This window comes from Schistocerca serialis, chromosome 1, assembly GCF_023864345.2.
Source record: "Schistocerca serialis cubense isolate TAMUIC-IGC-003099 chromosome 1, iqSchSeri2.2, whole genome shotgun sequence".
NCBI classification, from domain to species: domain Eukaryota; kingdom Metazoa; phylum Arthropoda; class Insecta; order Orthoptera; family Acrididae; genus Schistocerca; species Schistocerca serialis.
In genome coordinates this window covers 1,137,336,660-1,137,360,002 of record NC_064638.1, presented here as the reverse complement: position 1 = coordinate 1,137,360,002, position 23,343 = coordinate 1,137,336,660, and the positions used below count along the sequence as shown (strand labels likewise).

The 23,343-nt window shown below is 46.0% G+C and overlaps 1 protein-coding gene across 1 annotated transcript in view; it reads left to right on the top strand.

The window, feature by feature from the left end:
- The window catches only part of LOC126417450 (putative inorganic phosphate cotransporter), a 421,312-nt gene that overhangs the window by 5,362 nt on the left and 392,607 nt on the right, over positions 1-23,343 (top strand). The window lies entirely within an intron of this gene.

Sequence of the window (23,343 nt, the reverse complement as noted above, 5' to 3'; positions counted from 1 at the left end):
AACGAAAACTGCCTTTGTTTTAATGATTGCCACTCCAATTCACGTATCATGTCTGCGGCACTACCGCTCCCATTTCGCGATAATACAAAACGAGCTGCCCTTCTTTGAACTTTTTCGATGTCATCCGTCAGTCCCACCTGATGCGGATCCCACACCGCACAGCAATACTTCAGAGTAGGGTGGACACGCGTGGTGTAGGCAGTCTCTTTAGTAGACCTGTTACACCTTCTAAGTGCTCTGCTAATGAATCGCAGTCTTTGATTTGCTCTACCACATCATCATCTATGTGATCGTTCTAATTTAGATTATTTGTAATTGAAATTCCTAAGTATTTAGTTGAATTTACAGCCTTCAGATTTGTGTGACTTATCACGTAATCGAAATTTAGCGGATTTCTTTAAGTACTCGAGTGAATAACGTCACACTTTTCTTATTTAGGGTCAATTGCCACTTTTAACATCGTACAGATATCTTATCTAAATCATTTTGCAACTCGTTTGGGTCATCTGATGACTTTAAAAGCATCATCTGCAAACAATCTAAGACGGCTACTCATATTGTCTCCTATATCGTTAATATAGATGAGGGACCACAGAGGGCCTATAACACTTCCTTGGGAAACGCCGGATATTACTTCTGTTTTACTCGATGACTTTCCGTCCATTACTACGAACTGTGACCTTTCTGACAGGAAATCACGAATCCAGTCGCACAAAATAATTGGTTCAAATGGCTCTGAGCACTGTAGGACTGAGGTCATCAGTTCCCTAGAACTTAGAACTACTTAAACCTAACTAACCTACGGACATCACACACATCCATGCCCAAGGCAGGATTCGAACCTGCGCCGTTATTATTCAGTTGTACCTTCTGCATCACCAAAGAAAGGGTGGCATACAGATTTACTCCCAAAAGTAGTTTTATGTATCACGTAACATGAATTTACATTTCAGTGACCGTTTTTATTCATAAACTTAATGGCGGTGGTTGAACTTTCCTTTTAGGACTGGTTACAGCTTTTTGTTATCACGTACTGCAACTTTTTTTCTATTTCATCAGAATAGAGCAGATTGTATTACTGTGAATCACACGTTATAAAATGTGATAACAGTTACTCAGATAGTGATTGCTATTCACTGTCCAGTACTTTCTGGAATTTCCAGCATTTTTTAAAAAAAATTACATCTTTGAATGTGGCAAGGAATTTTTTCAGCCCCCTTCAAAAATGAGCACCCATGTGCAACAGAGTCCGTAAGGAAGCTACAGTGCTGTCCTGTATTGCTACTTTTGACATTACCTGACTGCACGTATCCTAACTTTCACTCCTGGGCGCCGATTTCATTCGGCGATAAGGTACTATTCTGTGAAGCATTGTCGTCATTCATGCAATATAAACACTTTCGCTATCTTTTCGAAAGGTGAGAACTGTGCCCGTCGTACAACTACAAGTTTTACAATTTAAACAGCAACCGGCCACAAATATCGTTTAAAAAGTTTATTTAAATCATACCGTTACCGGTTTCTGATTTATTACAAATCAGTCTTCAGACAGCTGTTAGAGATTTCGTTGCTTTCCTGCTGTGGGCATTTTTTTGTACTGTGCTAGTTGATGGTTTGGTTCAGTGATGTGTATTTCTGTGCGACGAATTCGTGTTGTATTTGTATTACTGTATGCATTTTAAAGTCAATACATTTCTGTACGTACTCTACGTGAGTGCTGTTTAATTATCTGGGAACTGGTTTAACGCACTACTTTCTATGTTGTACGGCAACACGTACACCCTAAATTTACAAAATGTGGCCCAGTCTGACATGAGTTTAGTTATTTTGGTCTCATGTGACGCTGTGTTACGTTTTCTAAATGTTCAGCTTACGTGCTGATATAAAACATATAACTGAGTATATTAAAGCAGTTTTGGGAGAACTAAACAGCGCTCTCACAGTGCACGTGCAGTAATGTGTTACCTTTAAAATGAATATACCAACAGAAGTACAGTACGCGTTGGTCTCCTAGAAATATCCATCACTGCACCAAACCAGTAACGAGTTCAAAATGAGGCCTCAGCAGGAAAGCAAGGATATCTGAAAGCGCCATCTGAAGATTGATTAATTGGTTGACCGATTTATTTATTCATCCGTGGTACAATGTACATCATATGGATGTCGTCAGCGGTTGATGCAATGGTTTTTATTAATTAACATACATTACAATGGTAACACTAAATAACGAACGTAATTTCTTAATTTTTGTAGCCCTTATATTTCGTGCTATAGCATTTCTAGTTATGTCACATACTGTTACATAATACATGTTTATGGAAATAAAGTTACTATTACTATTTAAGGATAGACTGAAGTGACAAAGAAACTGGTATGGGGATGCTTATTCAAATACAGAGATGTGTAAACAGGCAGAATATGGTGCTGCGGCCGGCAACGGCAATATAAGACAACAGGTGTCTGGTGCAGTTGTTAGATCGATTACTGCTGCTACAATGGCGCCTTAGCAAGATTTAAGTAAGTTTGAACGTGGTGTTATAGTCGGCGCACGAGCGATGGGATCAGCATCAACGAGGTAGGGGTGAAGTGGGGATTTTCCCATACGACCATTTCACCATTGTACCGTGAATATCAGGAATCCGGTAAAACATCAAATCCCCGACATCGCTGCGGCCGCAAATGGTGCTGCAAGAACGGTACCAACGAAGACTGATGAGAATCGTTCAACGTGACAGAATTGCAACTCTTCCGAAAATTGGTCCAGATTTGAACGCAGGTCCATCAACAAGAATCAGCGTCCGAACCCGTCAATGAAACATCTTCGATATGGGCTTTCGGAGCCGAAGGCCCATTCGTGTACCCTTGATGACTGCATGACACGAAACTTTACGCCTCACCTGGCCCCGTCAACCACGATATTGGACCGTTGAAGACTGGAAACATGTTACCTGGTCGGACGAGTCTCGTTTCAAACTGTATCGAGCGGATGGACGTGTACGGGTATGGAGACAACCTCATGAATCCATGGACACTGCATGACAGCAGGGGACTGTACAAGCTGATGGAGGCTCTGTAATGGTGTGGGGCGTGTTCAGTTTGAATGAAATGGGACCTCTGATACGTCCAGATGCGACTCTGTCAGGTGATACGTACGTAAGCATCCTGTCTGATCACCTGCATGCCCATTGTGCATTCCGACGGACTTGGGCAATTCCATCAGGACAATGCGACACCCCACACGTCCAGAATTGTTACAGAGTGGTTCCAGGAACACTCTTCTGAGTTGAAACACTTCCACTGGCCACCAAACTCCCCAGACATTAACATTATTGAGCATATCTGGGATGCCTCACAACTTGCTGTTCAGAAGAGATCTCCATCACCTCGTACGCTTACGGATTTTTTTTTCACTTTTCATTCTCACCTCTGAGGAAGTAGGGCGAACTGTTTGAGGGCATGCTGGCGTCTCTTTTCAGCCATAGCGGTTTTACATTTTTTTATACAATTTATTTTTCTCGCAAGCGCGTTGTCATATTTGGTTTACAATTTTGTTACAGCAAGTATTACTGTATATTCCTTTCTTTGTTATACAAAAAAGTTTAAGTAATGCTATTTTAATACAATGTAGGTTTTTAGTAAAAGCAAAGGACGTAATAAAAACAAAATACATAATGAGAACAAAAGACATAAAAAAACGAAAGACACGATAAAAACAAAAGATTTAATTAAGTGAAATATACACACATCAAAAAAGGTTTTGCATCACCCTGGCTCCGAGAACTCTTGAAGATAGACGTTGACTGTGGATATCGTATCACAGACACAGTCCCTTTGACTATTCAGAGATGACACTATACCCGCACAAAGACGTAAACAACCGTGCATGAGCAGCGCATATTAGACGGAGGGGGCCGACAGCCGACCAGTTCCAGTCATTCCACCAGTAAGGAGGTACACGGCTCGTGTTGTCTGTAGTTCAACCACGCCTAGACGGTCAATACCGCAGTTCGATCGCCTCCGTATTGGTACTTTGTGCCAGGAGAGGCTCTTAACCAGGGAAGTGTCCAGGCGTCTCGGAGTGACCTAAAGCGATGTTGTTCGGACATGGAGGAGATACAGAGAGACAGGAACTGTCGATGACATGCCTCACTCGGGCCACCTCAGAGCTACTGCTGGAGCGGATGACCGCTACCTACGGATTATGGTTCGAAGGAACCCTGACAGCAACGCCACCATGTTGAATAACGCTTTTTGTGCTGCCACAGGATGTCGTGCTACGACTCAAACTGTGCGCAATAGGCTGCACGATGCGCAACTTTACTCCCGACGTCCATGGCGAGGTCCAGCTTTGCAGCCACGACACCATGCAGCGCAGTACAGATGGACCCAACAACATGCTGAATGGCCTGCTCAGGATTGGCATCACGTTCTCTTCACCGATGAGCGTCAGATATTCCTTGAACCAGACAATCATCGGAAACGTGTTTGGAGGTAACACGGTCAGGCTGAACGCCTTAGACACATTGTGCAGCGAGTGCAGCAAGGTGGAGGTTCCCTGCTGTTTTGGGGTGGCGTTATGTGGGCCGACGTACGCCACTGGCGGTCATGGAAGGCGCCGTAACGGCTGTACGAGACGTGAATGCCATCCTCCGACCAATAGTGCAACCATATCGGCAGCATATTGGCGAGGCATTCGTCTGCATGGACGAAAATTCGCGCCCCCATCGTGCACATCCATCTTGTGAATGACTTCCTTCAGGATAACGGCATCTCTCGACTAGAGTGGCCAGCATGTTCTTCAGACATGAATCCTATCAAATATGCCTGGGATAGATTGAAAAGGTCTGTTTATGGACGACGTGACCCACCAACCACTCTGAGGGATCTACGCCGAATCGCCGTTGAGGAGTGGGGCAGTCTGGATCAACAGTGCCTCGATGAACTTGAGGATAGTATACCACGACGAATACAGGCATGCATCAATGCAAGAGGATGTGCTACTGTGTGTTACAGGTACCGATGTGTACTGCAATTTGGAGCACCACCTCTGAAGGTCTGGCTGTGTGGTGGTACAACATGTAATGTGTGGTTTCCATGAGCAATAAAAAGCGTGGAAATGATGTTTATGTTGATCTCTATTCCAGTTTTCCGTACAGGTTCCTGAACTCTCGGAACCGAGGTGATACAAACCTTTTTTTGATATATATAGATATATATACAACCAAGCATGAGGAGCGCATATTAGACGGAGGGTGTCCGACAGCTGACCAGTTCCAGTCATTCCACCAGGAAGGAGGTACAAGGCTCACGTTGTCTGTAGTTCAACCATACCTAGACGGTCAATACCGCGGTTCAATCATATATATCCGTATTTTGTCCGTCAACATGCGTACATATGTCTTTCACATGTCTTTCCTATTACGTCATGTAATGCTATTGGTCTATTAACAATTAAAAACCTCAACCAAAATTCAAAATACCCAAGGAAGAGACGCAACATCACCTATAAATGTATACTATTATAACCAAAAAACATTGTAAAGCAGCAACGCTCGGAATCTGATATCCACAACAAGATTACCGAAATATATGTTTAACGATAACGAAAACCACATTGATACTTACCATGTAAATTCTACCAAATTACTTATAAATTACATCTCACTTATATGTCATCAAACTTCTCATGTACATAACCCTCTCACATACTGTCTTTCTACTATCCATATATATATATATATATATATATATATATATATATATATATATATATATATATATATATATACACTCCTGGAAATTGAAATAAGAACACGGTGAATTCATTGTCCCAGGAAGGGGAAACTTTATTGACACATTCCTGGGGTCAGATACATCACATGATCACACTGACAGAACCACAGGCACATAGACACAGGCAACAGAGCATGCACAATGTCGGCACTAGTACAGTGTATATCCACCTTCCGCAGCAATGCAGGCTGCTATTCTCCCATGGAGACGATCGTAGAGATGCTGGATGTAGTCCTGTGGAACGGCTTGCCATGCCATATTCACCTGGCGTCTCAGTTGGACCAGCGTTCGTGCTGGACGTGCAGACCGCGTGAGACGACGCTTCATCCAGTCCCAAACATGCTCAATGGGGGACAGATCCGGAGATCTTGCTGGCCAGGGTAGTTGACTTACACCTTCTAGAGCACGTTGGGTGGCACGGGATACATGCGGACGTGCATTGTCCTGTTGGAACAGCAAGTTCCCTTGCCGGTCTAGGAATGGTAGAACGATGGGTTCGATGACGGTTTGGATGTACCGTGCACTATTCAGTGTCCCCTCGACGATCACCAGTGGTGTACGGCCAGTGTAGGAGATCGCTCCCCACACCATGATGCCGGGTGTTGGCCCTGTGTGCCTCGGTCGTATGCAGTCCTGATTGTGGCGCTCACCTGCAGGGCGCCAAACACGCATACGACCATCATTGGCACCAAGGCAGAAGCGACTCTCATCGCTGAAGACGACACGTCTCCTTTCGTCCCTCCATTCACGCCTGTCGCGACACCACTGGAGGCGGGCTGCACGATGTTGGGGCGTGAGCGGAAGACGGCCTAACGGTGTGCGGGACCGTAGCCCAGCTTCATGGAGACAGTTGCGAATGGTCCTCGCCGATACCCCAGGAGCAACAGTGTCCCTAATTTGCTGGGAAGTGGCGGTGCGGTCCCCTACGGCCCTGCGTAGGATCCTACGGTCTTGGCGTGCATCCGTGCGTCGCTGCGGTCCGGTCCCAGGTCGACGGGCACGTGCACCTTCCGCCGACCACTGGCGACAACATCGATGTACTGTGGAGACCTCACGCCCCACGTGTTGAGCAATTCGGCGGTACGTCCACCCGGCCTCCCGCATGCCCACTATACGCCCTCGCTCAAAGTCCGTCAACTGCACATACGGTTCACGTCCACGCTGTCGCGGCATGCTACCAGTGTTAAAGACTGCGATGGAGCTCCGTATGCCACGGCAAACTGGCTGACACTGACGGCGGCGGTGCACAAATGCTGCGCAGCTAGCGCCATTCGACGGCCAACACCGCGGTTCCTGGTGTGTCCGCTGTGCCGTGCGTGTGATCATTGCTTGTACAGCCCTCTCGCAGTGTCCGGAGCAAGTATGGTGGGTCTGACACACCGGTGTCAATGTGTTCTTTTTTCCATTTCCAGGAGTGTATATTCACTCCTGGAAATTGAAATAAGAACACCGTGAATTCATTGTCCCAGGAAGGGGAAACTTTATTGACACATTCCTGGGGTCAGATACATCACATGATCACACTGACAGAACCACAGGCACATAGACACAGTCAACAGAGCATGCACAATGTCGGCACTAGTACAGTGTATATCCACCTTTCGCAGCAATGCAGGCTGCTATTCTCCCATGGAGACGATCGTAGAGATGCTGGATGTAGTCCTGTGGAACGGCTTGCCATGCCATTTTCACCTGGCGCCTCAGTTGGACCAGCGTTCGTGCTGGACGTGCAGACCGCGTGAGACGACGCTTCATCCAGTCCCAAACATGCTCAATGGGGGACAGATCCGGAGATCTTGCTGGCCAGGGTAGTTGACTTACACCTTCTAGAGCACGTTGGGTGGCACGGGATACATGCGGACGTGCATTGTCCTGTTGGAACAGCAAGTTCCCTTGCCGGTCTAGGAATGGTAGAACGATGGGTTCGATGACGGTTTGGATGTACCGTGCACTATTCAGTGTCCCCTCGACGATCACCAGTGGTGTACGGCCAGTGTAGGAGATCGCTCCCTGTGGTGTCACCGCCAGACACCACACTTGCTAGGTGGTAGCTTAAATCGGCCGCGGTCCATTTAGTACATGTCGGACCCGCGTGTCGCCACTGTGTAATCGCAGACCTAGCGCCACCACCAAGGCAGGTCTCGTGATACGAGAGATTACTCAGCCCAGTTGTACGAGAACCTAGCTACCGCCCAGTTGTACGAGAACCTAGCTACCGCCCAGTTGTACGAGAACCTAGCTACCGACCAGATGTACGAAGCCTTTCTCTCTCATTAGCCGAGAGACAGAATAGCCATCAGCTAAGTTAATGGCTACGAACTAGCAAGGCGCCATTTGTATCAGTGCCTATAGCTTACGAGTATTCAAGAGAGATGTATTCCAAGGACTAATAAAAAGATAAGTAATAAGCATCTACATACTTTTCTTCTTATTCATTTATAAGTTCTCATGTTCCAGACTTCACGCCCGTCTGCGTTAGCCTTGCGTGCCCTATCGGCTACAGCGTTAGTGTAGCTTGCATTTTCAGCCATCTCAACTTCACGGTGTCGGCCCAGATACCGACACAACATTGGCGACGAGGATGGGATGTATGCCTTGGGCATTAATGACATGTCCCAGGTATGGTAAGTCACGAGCAAAAAACACACAGACCACAAACCTTTGACATCGCTTTTTCATCCGACCAAGCCTGTACCTCCACGTACAGCGCAGAAATTCATTCGCTGGTCTATTTTCCTCTCGCAGTACCGCTACGATATCTTGTATCGGTCCACTGCTAAGCACGGAAACGCCGATGCGTTGTCCCGTTTGCCTGTTGCTGAGGATAAAGCATTCGATTCTTCCGAACTTGCTTGCATGTTCATTGATTCGGAAACCGATGAAGTGGTCGAATCGTTTCCGATTGATTTTCGTCGTGTCGCTACAGCCACAGCTGCTGACCCTGTCCTTGCTACTGTTTTACGTTTTGTTGCTACGCAATGGCCTTTGTCAAAGTCTCGGATCGAGGATCCGTTGGTTCGCCGATTTTTTGCTCACAAGGAGAGACTTTTTGTTCGACGTGGTGTTTTGTTGTTGCGTTCTGATAATGATCAGTCCAGAGTCGTGGTCCCACGTTCGTTACAGTCCTCTGTTTTACGGCTTCTTCACCAAGGACATTGGGGTATAGTGCGAACGAAACAACTTGCTCGTCAGCACTGTACTTGGTTCGGAATCGATGCTGCGATTACGAATATGTGTTCTTCGTGCCCGGCGTGTGCCGAACAACAGTCCGCACCGCCGCGGAAAGTCTTTGCGTGGCCAAAAGCCACTTCCCCTTGGCAACGCTTGCACATTGATTTTGCTGGTCCATTCTGGAATGCCCGATGGTTGGTTCTGGTCGACGCCTTCAGTAATTTTCCTTTTGTTGTCCGGATGTCTTCCACGACGTCCTCCGCCACCATCCAAGCGTTGTCGGCTATCTTTTGCATTGAAGGTCTTCCGCAGACTATTGTTTCCGACAATGGCCCACAATTCATGTCCGCAGAATTTCAGTCATTCTGCCAGGCCAATGGTATTCAACATCTGACATCCGCGCCGTTTTCGCCTCAGTCCAACGGTGCCGCTGAACGATTGGTCCGGACTTTCAAGTCACAGATGTTGAAATTGAAAGAGTCGCATTCTCGGGAGGACGCATTGTTGCTCTTTTTGTCTTCGTATCGCTCTCAGCCCCGAGATGGTCGCTCGCCGGCTGAGTTGCTCCACGGTCGTCCTCATCGCACCTTGATGTCTTTGCTGCATCCGCCGCATCAGGTTCCTGTGCAGCGGCAGACTCCTGCTTTTGCTCCAGGCGACGTTGTATTTTATCGCAACTATCGAGGTTCACGGCGTTGGCTCGCAGGGCGCATTCTTCGCTGCCTCGGCCGCGCGATGTATTTGGTTTTGGGGGCCTCTGGTGAGGTGCGTCGGCATCTCAATCAGCTGCGCCTCTGTCGTCGCTCGGGTACTGCCGCTCCCCGTCTGCTTTCAGCGACGGTGCCGTCCGGTCAGCGCCCTGGGGACCCATCTACTGGCTCGCCTCATCCCCAGGTGTTACCGACGATGCCTTCCATTTTGCCCCATGGCGACGCGCCGCCGCAGCCGCAGCAGCAGCAGCCGCCGCCGCCGCCGCCGCCGCTTGTTCTCCCGCCGGCGCCGCCCGCATTCGACGCTTCGTTGCAGCCGCCAAGCGCCTCCCAGGGTCACGCGCCGCCGATCGCTTCCCGTGACCAGCTGTCCTCCGCCATGGAACTCCCGCCCGCTCCGGACCACATGACGTCATCGCGCGTCGGCTACCCCGACGCAATGGAGGTTGATCCGTCGGTCCCTCCTGTCTCTTTACGGGCGCATACACCGCATGTTGACGTGCACCCTGGACTAGTTTTTCAGGCGTTTCCTAGCTCCCCTCGGACCGTATGGCCGGGTGCGGGTGGCACAGCCTCGCCTGTTGTTAGGCTCCCCACCTCATCGCATACGTCAACATGTGGTCCTCCCCACGGCGGGCGGAAGCCTTATCACACGACCGTTCGCCGATTTGCGGGGGAGGAATGTGGTGTCACCGCCAGACACCACACTTGCTAGGTGGTAGCTTAAATCGGCCGCGGTCCATTTAGTACATGTCGGACCCGCGTGTCGCCACTGTGTAATCGCAGACCTAGCGCCACCACCAAGGCAGGTCTCGTGATACGAGAGAGCACTCAGCCCAGTTGTACGAGAACCTAGCTACCGCCCAGTTGTACGAGAACCTAGCTACCGCCCAGTTGTACGAGAACCTAGCTACCGACCAGATGTACGAAGCCTTTCTCTCTCATTAGCCGAGAGACAGAATAGCCATCAGCTAAGTTAATGGCTACGAACTAGCAAGGCGCCATTTGTATCAGTGCCTATAGCTTACGAGTATTCAAGAGAGATGTATTCCAAGGACTAATAAAAAGATAAGTAATAAGCATCTACATACTTTTCTTCTTATTCATTTATAAGTTCTCATGTTCCAGACTTCACGCCCGTCTGCGTTAGCCTTGCGTGCCCTATCGGCTACAGCGTTAGTGTAGCTTGCATTTTCAGCCATCTCAACTTCACGGTGTCGGCCCAGATACCGACACAACACTCCCCACACCATGATGCCGGGTGTTGGCCCTGTGTGCCTCGGTCGTATGCAGTCCTGATTGTGGCGCTCACCTGCAGGGCGCCAAACACGCATACGACCATCATTGGCACCAAGGCAGAAGCGACTCTCATCGCTTTCGTCCCTCCATTCACGCCTGTCGCGACACCACTGGAGGCGGGCTGCACGATGTTGGGGCGTGAGCGGAAGTCGGCCTAACGGTGTGCGGGACCGTAGCCCAGCTTCATGGAGACAGTTGCGAATGGTCCTCGCCGATACCCCAGGAGCAACAGTGTCCCTAATTTGCTGGGAAGTGGCGGTGCGGTCCCCTACGGCACTGCGTAGGATCCTACAGTCTTGGCGTGCATCCGTGCGTCGCTGCGGTCCGGTCCCAGGTCGACGGGCACGTGCACCTTCCGCCGACCACTGGCGACAACATCGATGTACTGTGGAGACCTCACGCCCCACGTGTTGAGCAATTCGGCAGTACGTCCACCCGGCCTCCCGCATGCCCACTATACGCCCTCGCTCAAAGTCCGTCAACTGCACATACGGTTCACGTCCACGCTGTCGCGGCATGCTACCAGTGTTAAAGACTGCGATGTAGCTCCGTATGCCACGGCAAACTGGCTGACACTGAAGGCGGCGGTGCACAAATGCTGCGCAGCTAGCGCCATTCGACGGCCAACACCGCGGTTCCTGGTGTGTCCGCTGTGCCGTGCGTGTGATCATTGCTTGTACAGCCCTCTCGCAGTGTCCGGAGCAAGTATGGTGGTTCTGACACACCGGTGTCAATGTGTTCTTTTTTCCATTTCCAGGAGTGTATATCCCAGATTCTGGCACTGGGATGTGGTTGGCGTCGGAGCAGCCCCAAACATGTTCTATGGGGGACAGGTCTGGGGATCTTCCAACCCCATGGGAGTACTTCATGATCATGCAGATAGTTTACTGACACACCTGACATGTGTGGACGACGATTGTCCTGTTGAAAAATGGCACCACGGTACAACTGATGAGAGATAACACATGAGGATGCAGGATGTCCATGACCTACTGTTGTGCTGTCAGAGTTCCCACAGTCAGTACCAGCCATGCCCTGGCGTAATACACGATGACTACTCCACCACGATAAAAGAAATAACACCGCTGTGCCATTTATGTTGTGGGGTTAACATCAGCTTTTGCATGGAACGGTAATTACCTAGTCTGGGTGCTGCTAGTCTCTGACCAATGGTGCGAGATGACATAACATATTGCAGAGAGTTCACCACTTGTTCTCGAGAGGTAGACGCAGATGTGAAGGGGTTACGACGGACCTGGTGCACAAACCGGCGATCCTCCAGTGTGGTAGTCAGATCTGGTCGATCTTATCCCAGATGTATAGTTTCCCTCATACTCCCATGAAATCGAAACGTCCCCTTAGAAAAATTATTGAATTACTGAGCTGATAAACCTCTTACGTTGTTTGATTTTCAAACAGCTGAGCATAACTGAACGTACTCAGACATTTCTCTCTTTACTTATTCTGATCAACACTAAACTGACACACAATATTTTTAGCGCAATGCAATCTGACTTTCAATAATCCCTACAAAAGAATGGCCCTGACTAACAATAACCTATACTTTTCATGAATCACTTACCTCACAAAAATCTTCGTTACTCGAACTACTGCAATACAGCGAGCGCCAATACTGCCAGCTAAACAAAAGATTCTAACTACTGACAGTACTAACTACTGATAGGCATAGTTAACAAAGGAAAGATTTCGATAGAGAACGAACAATGTATTTACCTTAATAATGTTCAAAAGTCATCATATATGTATCAGTTCATGATATCCAGTATTACAAATTTGCTCTTTCTGATGGACACACGTCCAGATCGTCCGCTCTCAACATTCTGCCATCTCTCTCCTCACATCCACCACTGCTGGCGGCTCACCTCCAACTGCGCAACGCTACGCACTGTTCACATCCAACTGCCCAACACTACAATAGCGAATATTCACAAATTTACTCTTTCTGATGGGCGCACGTCCAGATCGTCCGCTCTCAACATTCTGCCATCTCTCTCCCCACATCCACCACTGCTGGCGGCTCACCTCCAACTGTGCAACGCTACGCGCTGTTCACATCCAACTGCCTAACACTACAATAGCAAATGTTCCACCAATGCAAACCAGCCACAGACTTCACACAGCACAGTCAGTGATTTTCATATAGAGCGCTACGTGGCGTTACCAACATAAAAAAACCTAAACAGCCTACTCACACCTAAACAGCCTACTTACACTGTTACCCCCGAATGACCCAAATATCCGGATATTTCACGATTTGACCAGCTGCCCAAATGGAGACCCACAATGTGGGCGCTTTCAAACTCTGTCAATTGTTGATAACGCTGTCTCATACCAGTAAGTGGCATCTTCGTGTCATTCGTAGTGTTCACTCAATTCAACTAAGTACCTGGGTGTCAAAATCACGAACAACTTCAGTTGGAAAGACCACATAGACAATATTGTGGGGAAGGCGAGCCAAAGGTTGCGTTTCATTGGCAGGACACTTAGAAGATGCAGCAAGTCCACTAAAGAGAAGCTTACACTACACTCGTTCGTCCTCTGTTAGAATATTGCTGCGCGGTGTGGGATCCTTACCAGGTGGGATTGACGGAGGACATCGAAAGGGTGCAAAAAAGGGCAGCTCGTTTTGTATTATCACGTAATAGGGGAGAGAGTGTGGCAGATATGATATGGGAGTTGGGATGGAAGTCATTAAAGCAAAGACGTTTTTCGTCGCGGCGAGATCTATTTACGAAATTTCAGTCACCAACTTTCTCTTCCGAATGCGAAAATATTTTGTTGAGCCCAACCTACATAGGTAGGAATGATCATCAAAATAAAATAAGAGAAATCAGAGCTCGAACGGAAAGGTTTAGGTGTTCGTTTTTCCCGCGCGCTGTTCGGGAGTGGAATGGTAGAGAGATAGTATGATTGTGGTTCGATGAAATCTCTGCCAGGCACTTAAATGTGAATTGCAGGGTAGTCATGTAGATGTAGATATCTGACGCTGTTCAAAAAACTAACAAACCGTACCAAGCCTGGTAAGAACACTAAACACGAACAACACTAACACAATCTGATGGTCGTTCCATCCGTCACAGAAAATCACCGACCGCAGTGGCCGAGCGGTTCTAGACGCTTCAGTCCGGAACCGCGCGACTGCTACGGTCGCAGGTTTGAATCCTGCCTCTGGCATGGATGTGTGTGATGTTCTTAGATTAGTTAGGTTTAAGTAGTTCTAAGTTCTAGGGGACTGATGACCTCAGATGTTAAGTCCCATAGTGCTCAGAGCCATTTTTGAACAGAAAATCGCAGCTCTAATCATTTACATACCCTTCGCTGGGGGAGGGGGTTCAGGAGGGGGGGGGGGGGGGGCTCGCAGTCCTCGTGCTCCGCCTCCCCACTGACTCCGTGCCTGGACTCAGAAGATGTGGGAACATAAAAGCAAGTGCAGTATGGCACGTCGCTTGCGGAGGGAACAATGCCAGCATATGAATGAATTCGACTGGTAAGAATGATCAGTCATATCTCGTACCGTAACTTGGATGGAAGAGGGTCGTATGCAGCAACTAGCAAGTACCGGACATCACAATGTGACAACAAGAGGGGATGATAACTATCTAGTTCTCATTACCGTAGCGATCTGTACGATTTCGTCCAAAGTGTTGGCTCAAATGGCTCTGAGCACTATGGGAGTTAACTGCTGAGGTCATCAGTCCCCTAGAACTTAGAACTACTTAAACCTAACTAACCTAAGGACATCACACACATCCATGCCCGAGGCAGGATTCGAACCTGCGACCGTAGCGGTCGCACGGTTCCAGACTGTAGCGCCTAGAACCGCTCGTCCACCCCGGCCGGCAAAGTGTTGGTTCGACACTCCGACACCTATCTATTGTGGATTGACCACATTTGTAATCTTGTGTCGTAAGTTCTCTGGACTTGCAGTGGATGCGTTTTTGTGTACCAGCTGCCGCAGTACTGAGCTGTTATCTCAGCTGACTGTTATCACGTGTTGCACGCGTGCTTATATCAGAAAATCCTGAGTTGCCCGACGGGCGTCATACTTATCACATACTTGGGAAATCGAATAGGCGATTTGCGAGTTCTGATCGAGTAGATAGCGAGGATTATCTGACACAATAGACACAGCAAAGCCACGGACACGAGATAAGGAGGCACTCCTTATCCTGAATCTGTGTTTGTGCAACATTAAATGACAGCCACCAGTATTACTTTATTGTTCGATAAGTAATCTCAGATAGTATATGATCTGTGGAAAATTAGTCGGCAAGATAAAGAGATAGAAATACGGATACTACGTAAATCCACCAACTGCATTCGTGTTTCATCCGCTTTTTAAAGCACGAGTCAGGAACAATTCAGAGTCATTCAAAGGATTAGTTACAGTTTGCAACTGTATGTGACGTGTTGGCAGTTGGTCTCCGTTCTGTGTCTGCAAGCAATCCCCGTCAGTATAAGCTAGAGGATTTGAGCCCTTAATCTGCCCAACCGTTTCTCTAACAAGTGGAATCCAAGCAAAGAGATAGCGTTCTATATAGCGTCATATTCGATCCTATTTACAACTGTGAAACCAGTTGTGAATTATTGCAGTGATTTATCAACGTTAATTATATAGATGCAGGTGAATAGGACGGACCATACGACACTCTTATCAACCGAGCCAAGCCCAAATTGGACCAGATAACCGAAATACGAGGTGTTTCATAAACATTAATCCGATTTCGCAAAACTTCATCTTCTACATCAGTGATCGTCAAACTGCGGACCGAGCGCCGCATGCGGTATTCGAGCGGCCCGCGATTCTTAGCCGTATTTCAAAATAAACTGTTACCCGCTGCTTCGCTCGCGTATCAGTAGTTTTGTTATGATGAGTGATGGTGAGTAAGCAAACTACTAATTTTACGATATGTATCTGTATATAGAGGTGTTGAGACGCATATATGAAAATGTATGCAGTGCCAATACGTAGGTATATAATGAATGTGTTTCTGTTATTTTGCTGCACGTGGAACCTGAAAGAATACATTAAATTTTCTAATTATATTAACAAAAGTGCCTCGATTCACTACATTCTTGCAGAAGTATAGCTTAAGGGATTTCTCTTGCTTACCTAGTACTGGATGTGAGATCTTGCCACCGGTTCAACACATTCCAACGTTTACTTCCTTACACTTTACTGCATTATTGTGCCTACATTTTCCCCCTACGAGTATTACTTTATGATTAACATAGTCAGTTAATAGATCATAATCAAATGGAGCCTTACTAAAAGCTCCACGTTCGATATGTAATGACATGACTCTCTGTTTGTCATACAGCCATTAACTGACACCGTCATTTTTAGTCTTCAAGCGTCTAGGAAGTTGTAGGAGACCTGTGACGCTCAAAAATGCGACGGGCTTGTGATTCTTCTAATGTCTGTGTAGCTCTTAAGCCCACCTAACGTTCTGTGTTCGAGTTCGGCGGACATGAGGTTGCTCTGAGATTTGTTGGATTCTAGTAACTTCCGCAGCTTGAGCTCCCTTACAACTATGCGCTGAACCAGACTTACGTTTGCTAGGTTTATACACTGTGAAACTTCTTAAAAAAATGTTACGTAAGTTACAATAACTGAGACAGTGAAACTTCTGAATTCTGAAACTGCTGAATGAAATTGACGTATTTAACCTACTGTCTCTTTGCTATTCTTTCTCATTCCATTTCTGCCCTACAGAATTTGCGCTGAGAAGCAGAACTCGAACTTCTCCTGTTCATTAATTAGCACAATATTCAACGGTAACGCGATCTGACTGCTTTAAAACTGATAACCTGACTTCAAATAATTAATACAAAAGAATGGCCCTGAATTAGAAGAAATCCTAACAACAAACCTCACAAAAATCTTCATCACACGACCTACAGCAATGCCGCAAGCACCAATACTGCCAGCTAAATAAAAGATTCTAACTACTGGAGGCTCTAACTATTGAGAGGCATATGATTAGCACAGGAAAGATTTTGTTGCAAAGCAAACAATGTATTTTTACGTTAATAATGTGACATCCAGTTCAAAAAATATATATAATCGACCGTGACATCCAGTTCCATTGTTAAATAATCGTTTCGCTAACACTTCAAACCTCTAACCTCCATCAATGCTGAATACTCGCTTCCAACCTCCATCACTACTGGCTGTTCACTTCCAAGAGCCACCACTGCTGACTGTTAACCTCCAACTGCTGGTCCGACTAGCAAGAGTCTCCTATAGAGTGCGCACAGCGCTGTCAGAGTTATTAATACAGAGCACTACGTAGCGCTGCCAACATGCAAACACATAAACAGCCTACTTACAACTGAAGTGCCAAAGAAACTGGTACACCTGCCAAATATCCAGTAGGGTCCCCGCGAGCACGCATAAGTGCCGCAACAGTGAACTCAACTAATGTCTGAAGTAGTGCTGGACAGAATTGAGACCACTAATCCTGCAGGGCTATCCGTAAATCTGCAATAGTACGAGGGGTTGGAGATCTCTTCTGAACAGCACGTTGTAAGGCATCCAAGATATACTCAGTAATGTTCACGTGTGGGGAGTTTGGTGGCCAGTGGAAGTGTTTCAACTCAGAAAAAATTCTGGACGTGTGGGGTGTTGGATTGTACTATTGGAATTCCAAAGTCCGTCAGAATGCACAATGGACATGAATGGATGCAAGTGATCAGACAGGATGCTTAAGCACGTGTCACCTCTCAGAATCGCATCTAGATCCACAGCATTACAGAGCCTCCGCCAGCTTGAACAGTCCCCTGCTGACATGCAGGGTCCATGGATACATGAGGTTGTCTCCATATCTGTACACGTCCATCCGCTCGATACAATCTGAAACGAGACTCATCCGACCAGGCAACATGTTTCCAGTCAGGAACAATCCGATGTCGGTGTTGACGGGCCCAGGCGAGGCGTAAAGCTTTGTGTCGTGCAGCCATCAAGTGTACACGAGTGGACCTTTGGCTCCGAAAGCCCATATCAATAATGTTTCGTTGAATGGTTCGCACGCTAACACTTGCTGAAAATCTGCAGTAATTTTCGGAAGAGCTGCACTTCTGTCACTTTGAATGATTCTTTTCAGTCGTCGTGGTCCCGTTCTTGTAGGATCTTTTTACGGTCACAGCGAAGTCGGAGATTTGATGTCGCACCGGATTCCTGATATTGACTATATACTTTTGAAATGATCGCGTGGGAAACTTCATCGCTACCTCGGAGATGCTGTGTCCCATCGTTCGTGCGCCGACTATAGCACTACGTTCAGACTCACTTAAATCTTGATAACACGCCACTGTCCATTGTAGCAGCAGTAACAGATCTAACAATTGCGCCAGGCACTTGTCTTATATAGCGTTGTCGACCGCAGCTCCGTATTCTGCCAGTTTACATATTTCTGTATTTGAATACGCCTGCCTATATCAGTTTCTTTGTCGCTTCAGTTTAGTAACAGTTGTAAATATGGTAGTCGGCCTTACAGTTGTATTTCCAGCATACCAGGTGACGTAGAAACTCAATATCATAAACCATGCGCACAATATTGGATTTGCAGTGTCACAGAGTAATCTATAGACACTAAGATTCGCCGATCATCGCGACAGTGCCGTCTGCCTGCCACTCACGTATACAATATTTAACAATGTTAATAGTACGAGTACTGAAAAAGATACAACTTTCTGAAGTAGCCTATGGTCTTCCTCAGGTTCAAGTTATCTCCATGCCAAATATCATTGGTATTGCTTCAGCATAGGGTAGTGAAAACGTAACAGAATGAGTCACTTTCGCAATTAATAATAGAGGTATTAGCACGGAAGTACGAATTAAACACGTTGAGAATTGAATAAGCATTACATTGATTACGTTGAATCATATTATATAGAACATATCAACTAAGAAATCATTTTCACAAATGTGATTAAATTCAAAAGTGAGAGATATTTTAGTTCTACGTGACGATGCTTTGCTGAGTGTATTTATATGTTTTGATAATGCCATTACGGCTTTATCACATTAGGAAATGGTATAGAACAGATATGAAGACGGAGGACTTTATATTGAGGCCAAAGACTGGAATAAAAAGCATTTGAGAGAATAGCTTTTTCAGATAGGAAATATTTTTCCTTAATTTGCGCAATATTCCTCAAATCAATAAATATATCGTAAAGGAGCCACCTTCTCCAGCAGGGTTCAAGCTATCTCACGCGAGATTTCATTGACATCGATTCAGAGGTTTAGTTGTGAAAATGTAACATCAGAATTACTTTCGCATTTATAATATTAGTATGGAAGTATGGATTAAACACACTGAGGTTTGTATAAGCATTGTACGAGGGCTATTCGGAAAGTAAGGAACGATAGGTCGCGAAATGGGAACCACAGCTAAAATCAAAACAGTTCTAATTGCAACAGTTAACTACAACTTCCAGCTACTTATCTCCATAGTCGCCAATACGACTGAGACGTTTGTCGTAGCATTGTACCAACTTCCCAATACTCTCGTTGTAGAAGGCAGCCGTCAATTCTCTACGCTGGCCTACAAATCTTTGTCTATGCCAAAATGTTGTCTTCAAAACCAGCGGTTCATGTGAGCAGAGATGAAACTCATTGGGAGACAACTACGGGCTGTATTATGGGTAATCAAACATTTACAATTGAAAACGTTGCAGGAGCATCTTCATTGCCCCTACAGAATGCGGCTAAGAATTACCTCGAAGAAGAAAACGCACGACAGCTATGTAATGTTGGCTGCATAGCTTCAGGCGAAATTTCTCACCAGACCCTCGTACTTGGCGGGAGACACTATTGTTCTAGGTATCTTTATGTGCTCCCTGTGTGCTCAGAACTAAAAAGAACGGTGTAACGCGATCGACCGGTATAACAGAGACACTGCCCAACACATCTGTGCAAAACTTCATCGGATTTCCACTGTGTTTTCCATTTCGCGACCGATCGTTCCTTACTTTCCGAATAACCCTCGTATTAGTTGTTGCCCACGGCTTCGCTCGGGTATCAGTAAAATGAAACCAAATATGCGTACGGCTTTATTGGCTAGGAGAACTCGGTTGCAATGTTTGGGAGCTTGGTGGAAGTCATTTTATGGGACTCCACTTCGGTGACTGGTACATTAATAATGACAAAATTATGATGATGACAGCACACAGCACACATCCAGACGCGAGTAAAAAATTAATAAATAAATAAATACCGATCCGAGAGAGAATATGACCCAAGGGCCCACAAGCGAGACACAGCAACGCTAACCGCTTGTTCGAGCAAATTTGAACGCAAAAAAGAAATTATATGGGACGCATGGCGTGACGCGCTTGTGTTTGATATTACTATGGAAGTGTGGATTAAACACATAGAGGAGTGTATACAAATTGTGTTCATTACCCTGAATCGTAATACGTAGAACATAGCAAACAGTAACAGCATTTCACGAATATGCTGAAGTTCAAAAGGCAAAGAATAAATAGCTTTTTCAAAGAGGAATTATTGGTCCATATTTTTCGCGTTATATAATTCAAACAAGTAAATATATTGCAGCACATACTTTCTAAAATAGCCTTCGTTCTTCCACAGCGTTCAAGCTGTCCCCATACCAGATTTTATCAAAAACGGTTCGGCGGTTTAGTCATGAAAGCGTAACAGAGAGGTTACCTTTGTATTTATAATATTAGTATGGAAGTGTGAATTGCAATCTAGCAACCAATAGCCGAACCCAAAAACGTCAACTGACGTTAAGAGCTTTTTAAGAGTATAGTTTTCCTGGTCAGTGAAAAAGAAAAATTGTTACAGAGAAAGTAATGTAAGATGTGCTTAATTTTAATTGACGTTGGTGAATTTGGCCGCTTAACTCACGGACAGAGGGGTAAGTACTGCTGCCACCTCGGGGTTAGAGGATGTGAGATGGGGAATGTTTTACTGTGTGTCTTCCAGAGCTGACAATACATTGGCTTAAGTGCCTCGTACCGGTCAACTGTTATGGCATAAATTTCAAACACAAGTAACTTGGATTCGGAAAGACACATTTTACAGATGGTCATCTTCAAATACGGTAGATGGGTGTAGCTAGAAACATGAAATTAGAATAAGAGTGTTGTAATACAACGTAATAAAAAGAAGAAAAAAGACATTTAAAAACCTTAGTAAACATTTGTGATCGTGTCTGATATTGCATAATGCCTTTAAATATCACTAAAATTTCTGTTATTAACACTTTGACTGGCAGTCCCGTCAGTTGAATGGACGCGAAAATTTAAGTAGACGGCCGACCTCGACATGTGGCGGGGTCAGTTTCTTCCGCTTTTAAACACGAAATCACATATATTGACGGGCTCGATGTGGCATCATTGTGTTGCGGGGAATGCCTACTTTGTAAAACAGCAGTTTGTTGTACGAAGTCAAGCTGCTGGAGGACGGCAGTTCTTTGTTCAGTATTTAAAGAAACGGGGGGCGTGGCTTCACTTTGTCTTACGGACGGCGAAATTTTCGGTGAATTGGAGCAAGATTTTGTTTACAATGACAGTGAGGATGCCGATATCGACGAGTCACATGATGGTCCTGACACTGCTCAAGAAGAACGGTGTCAAACTTCAAACGAATATTTCTCATTTTGATTTCGTAAAACGTTAGTTGATAAGTTGAATTCTTTTCTGATGTTTCTTCAGTTTCTGAACCACGAAACACAGTTTACGTCATAGGCAAACAGAAAAGGCTGCAGGAAGAGACACTACACGTCAGTACAGCGAGTACAAAATAGTCATTTGTACAAAGCCCTCTTTCAACGTTAAATCACACAAAAAAATTATACTATGTGAAAGAAAAATGTAACAATTTATATATGTCATCCAGAAGAAATAGTTTCAGGATTTAGTGAAAGCTTAGCACCACAGTTAGTGTTCTAAATAAAAAATATCGAAAAACCATAAATTGGTCGGCATTCTAGGAAACAACAATGTTTACAAGGTTGCCAGTCAGTGTTAAGCAATTAATCATCCGTTCACACAAAAAATACAACAGCACTTCGTCAGGAAATTAGCGCCAGAACTTCGGGGTCGCTGAGAGCGGCAGCAATCTGAAACAGTGAACGGTTGCACGAAATGTTCCGAAAGGTCTCTTAACGATCAGTACTTGGGGGCCGGCGGCCAAATCATTGCTGCCCTACCATAGCTAGTTTATTGGGAGCTTATAACATAGTGATTTATGTAAGTTACCAATTAATAAGGATATCGGTGCTATGTGGCCTGAGGTACCACACCACAATGTCGGAATTGATTCTTGAATGAAAACGTTTGACGACCACCGTTCTACATGAATTCAAATGTTCAAATGTGTGTGAAATCTTATGGGACTTAACTGCTAAGATTATCACTCCCTAAGCTTACACACTACTTAACCTAAATTATCCTAAGGACAAACTCACACACCCATGCCCGAGGGAGGACTCGAACCTCCGCCGGGACCAGCCGCACAGTCCATGACTGTAGCGCCCAAGACCGCTCGCTAATCCCGCGCGGCTCTACATGAATTAAGATTGAAACTTCGGGTACATTTTAACTCAAGCATCGAAACTCAAAGTTTACTTTAGCGCTAGTTGTAAGTTGCCAGTTCACGTGGTTTGCTTATACGGGTGTCCCTGGTGCAGCTAAGTCCGTCCGCACGCGGAGCGACTGAGAAGAAATGCAACTGTTAGGCGATCTACATCGGCAACTGGTTGTTCACTAGCTTTCAACGGTTCTCCGCACACGGCACAACTCAGAAACGAGAAACTGTAACTGTCGTGTGCGACTGTGGAGGAGATGGAGTATGGTTTGTCACACCCGAGCATCTTTTTGGTTGCACTCGACATATCGAACACAGACTGAAGTTCAGAGAAGATGTGGTTCTCTATTATTATGGCATTCGAATGAGAAAACGAAGAATATTATAGATTAATCCTAATATCAAAAGAAAACTAATGTGCGGGCTGTGTGTTGCAGGCAAGAAGATGTGACAGACAGATTCGACATCCACAGCTCTTCACAGAACGACTAAATAGTGCCATAGCGACTTGTAGCAGCTCATTTCTTCCGGCATAACATTGAGCTGCTATTATTTTGGAACCTCGGTATGTTGAGATACACTCCTGGAAATGGAAAAAAGAACACATTGACACCGGTGTGTCAGACCCACCATACTTGCTCCGGACACTGCGAGAGGGCTGTACAAGCAATGATCACACGCACGGCACAGGGGACACACCAGGAACCGCGGTGTTGGCCGTCGAATGGCGCTAGCTGCGCAGCATTTGTGCACCGCCGCCGTCAGTGTCAGCCAGTTTGCCGTGGC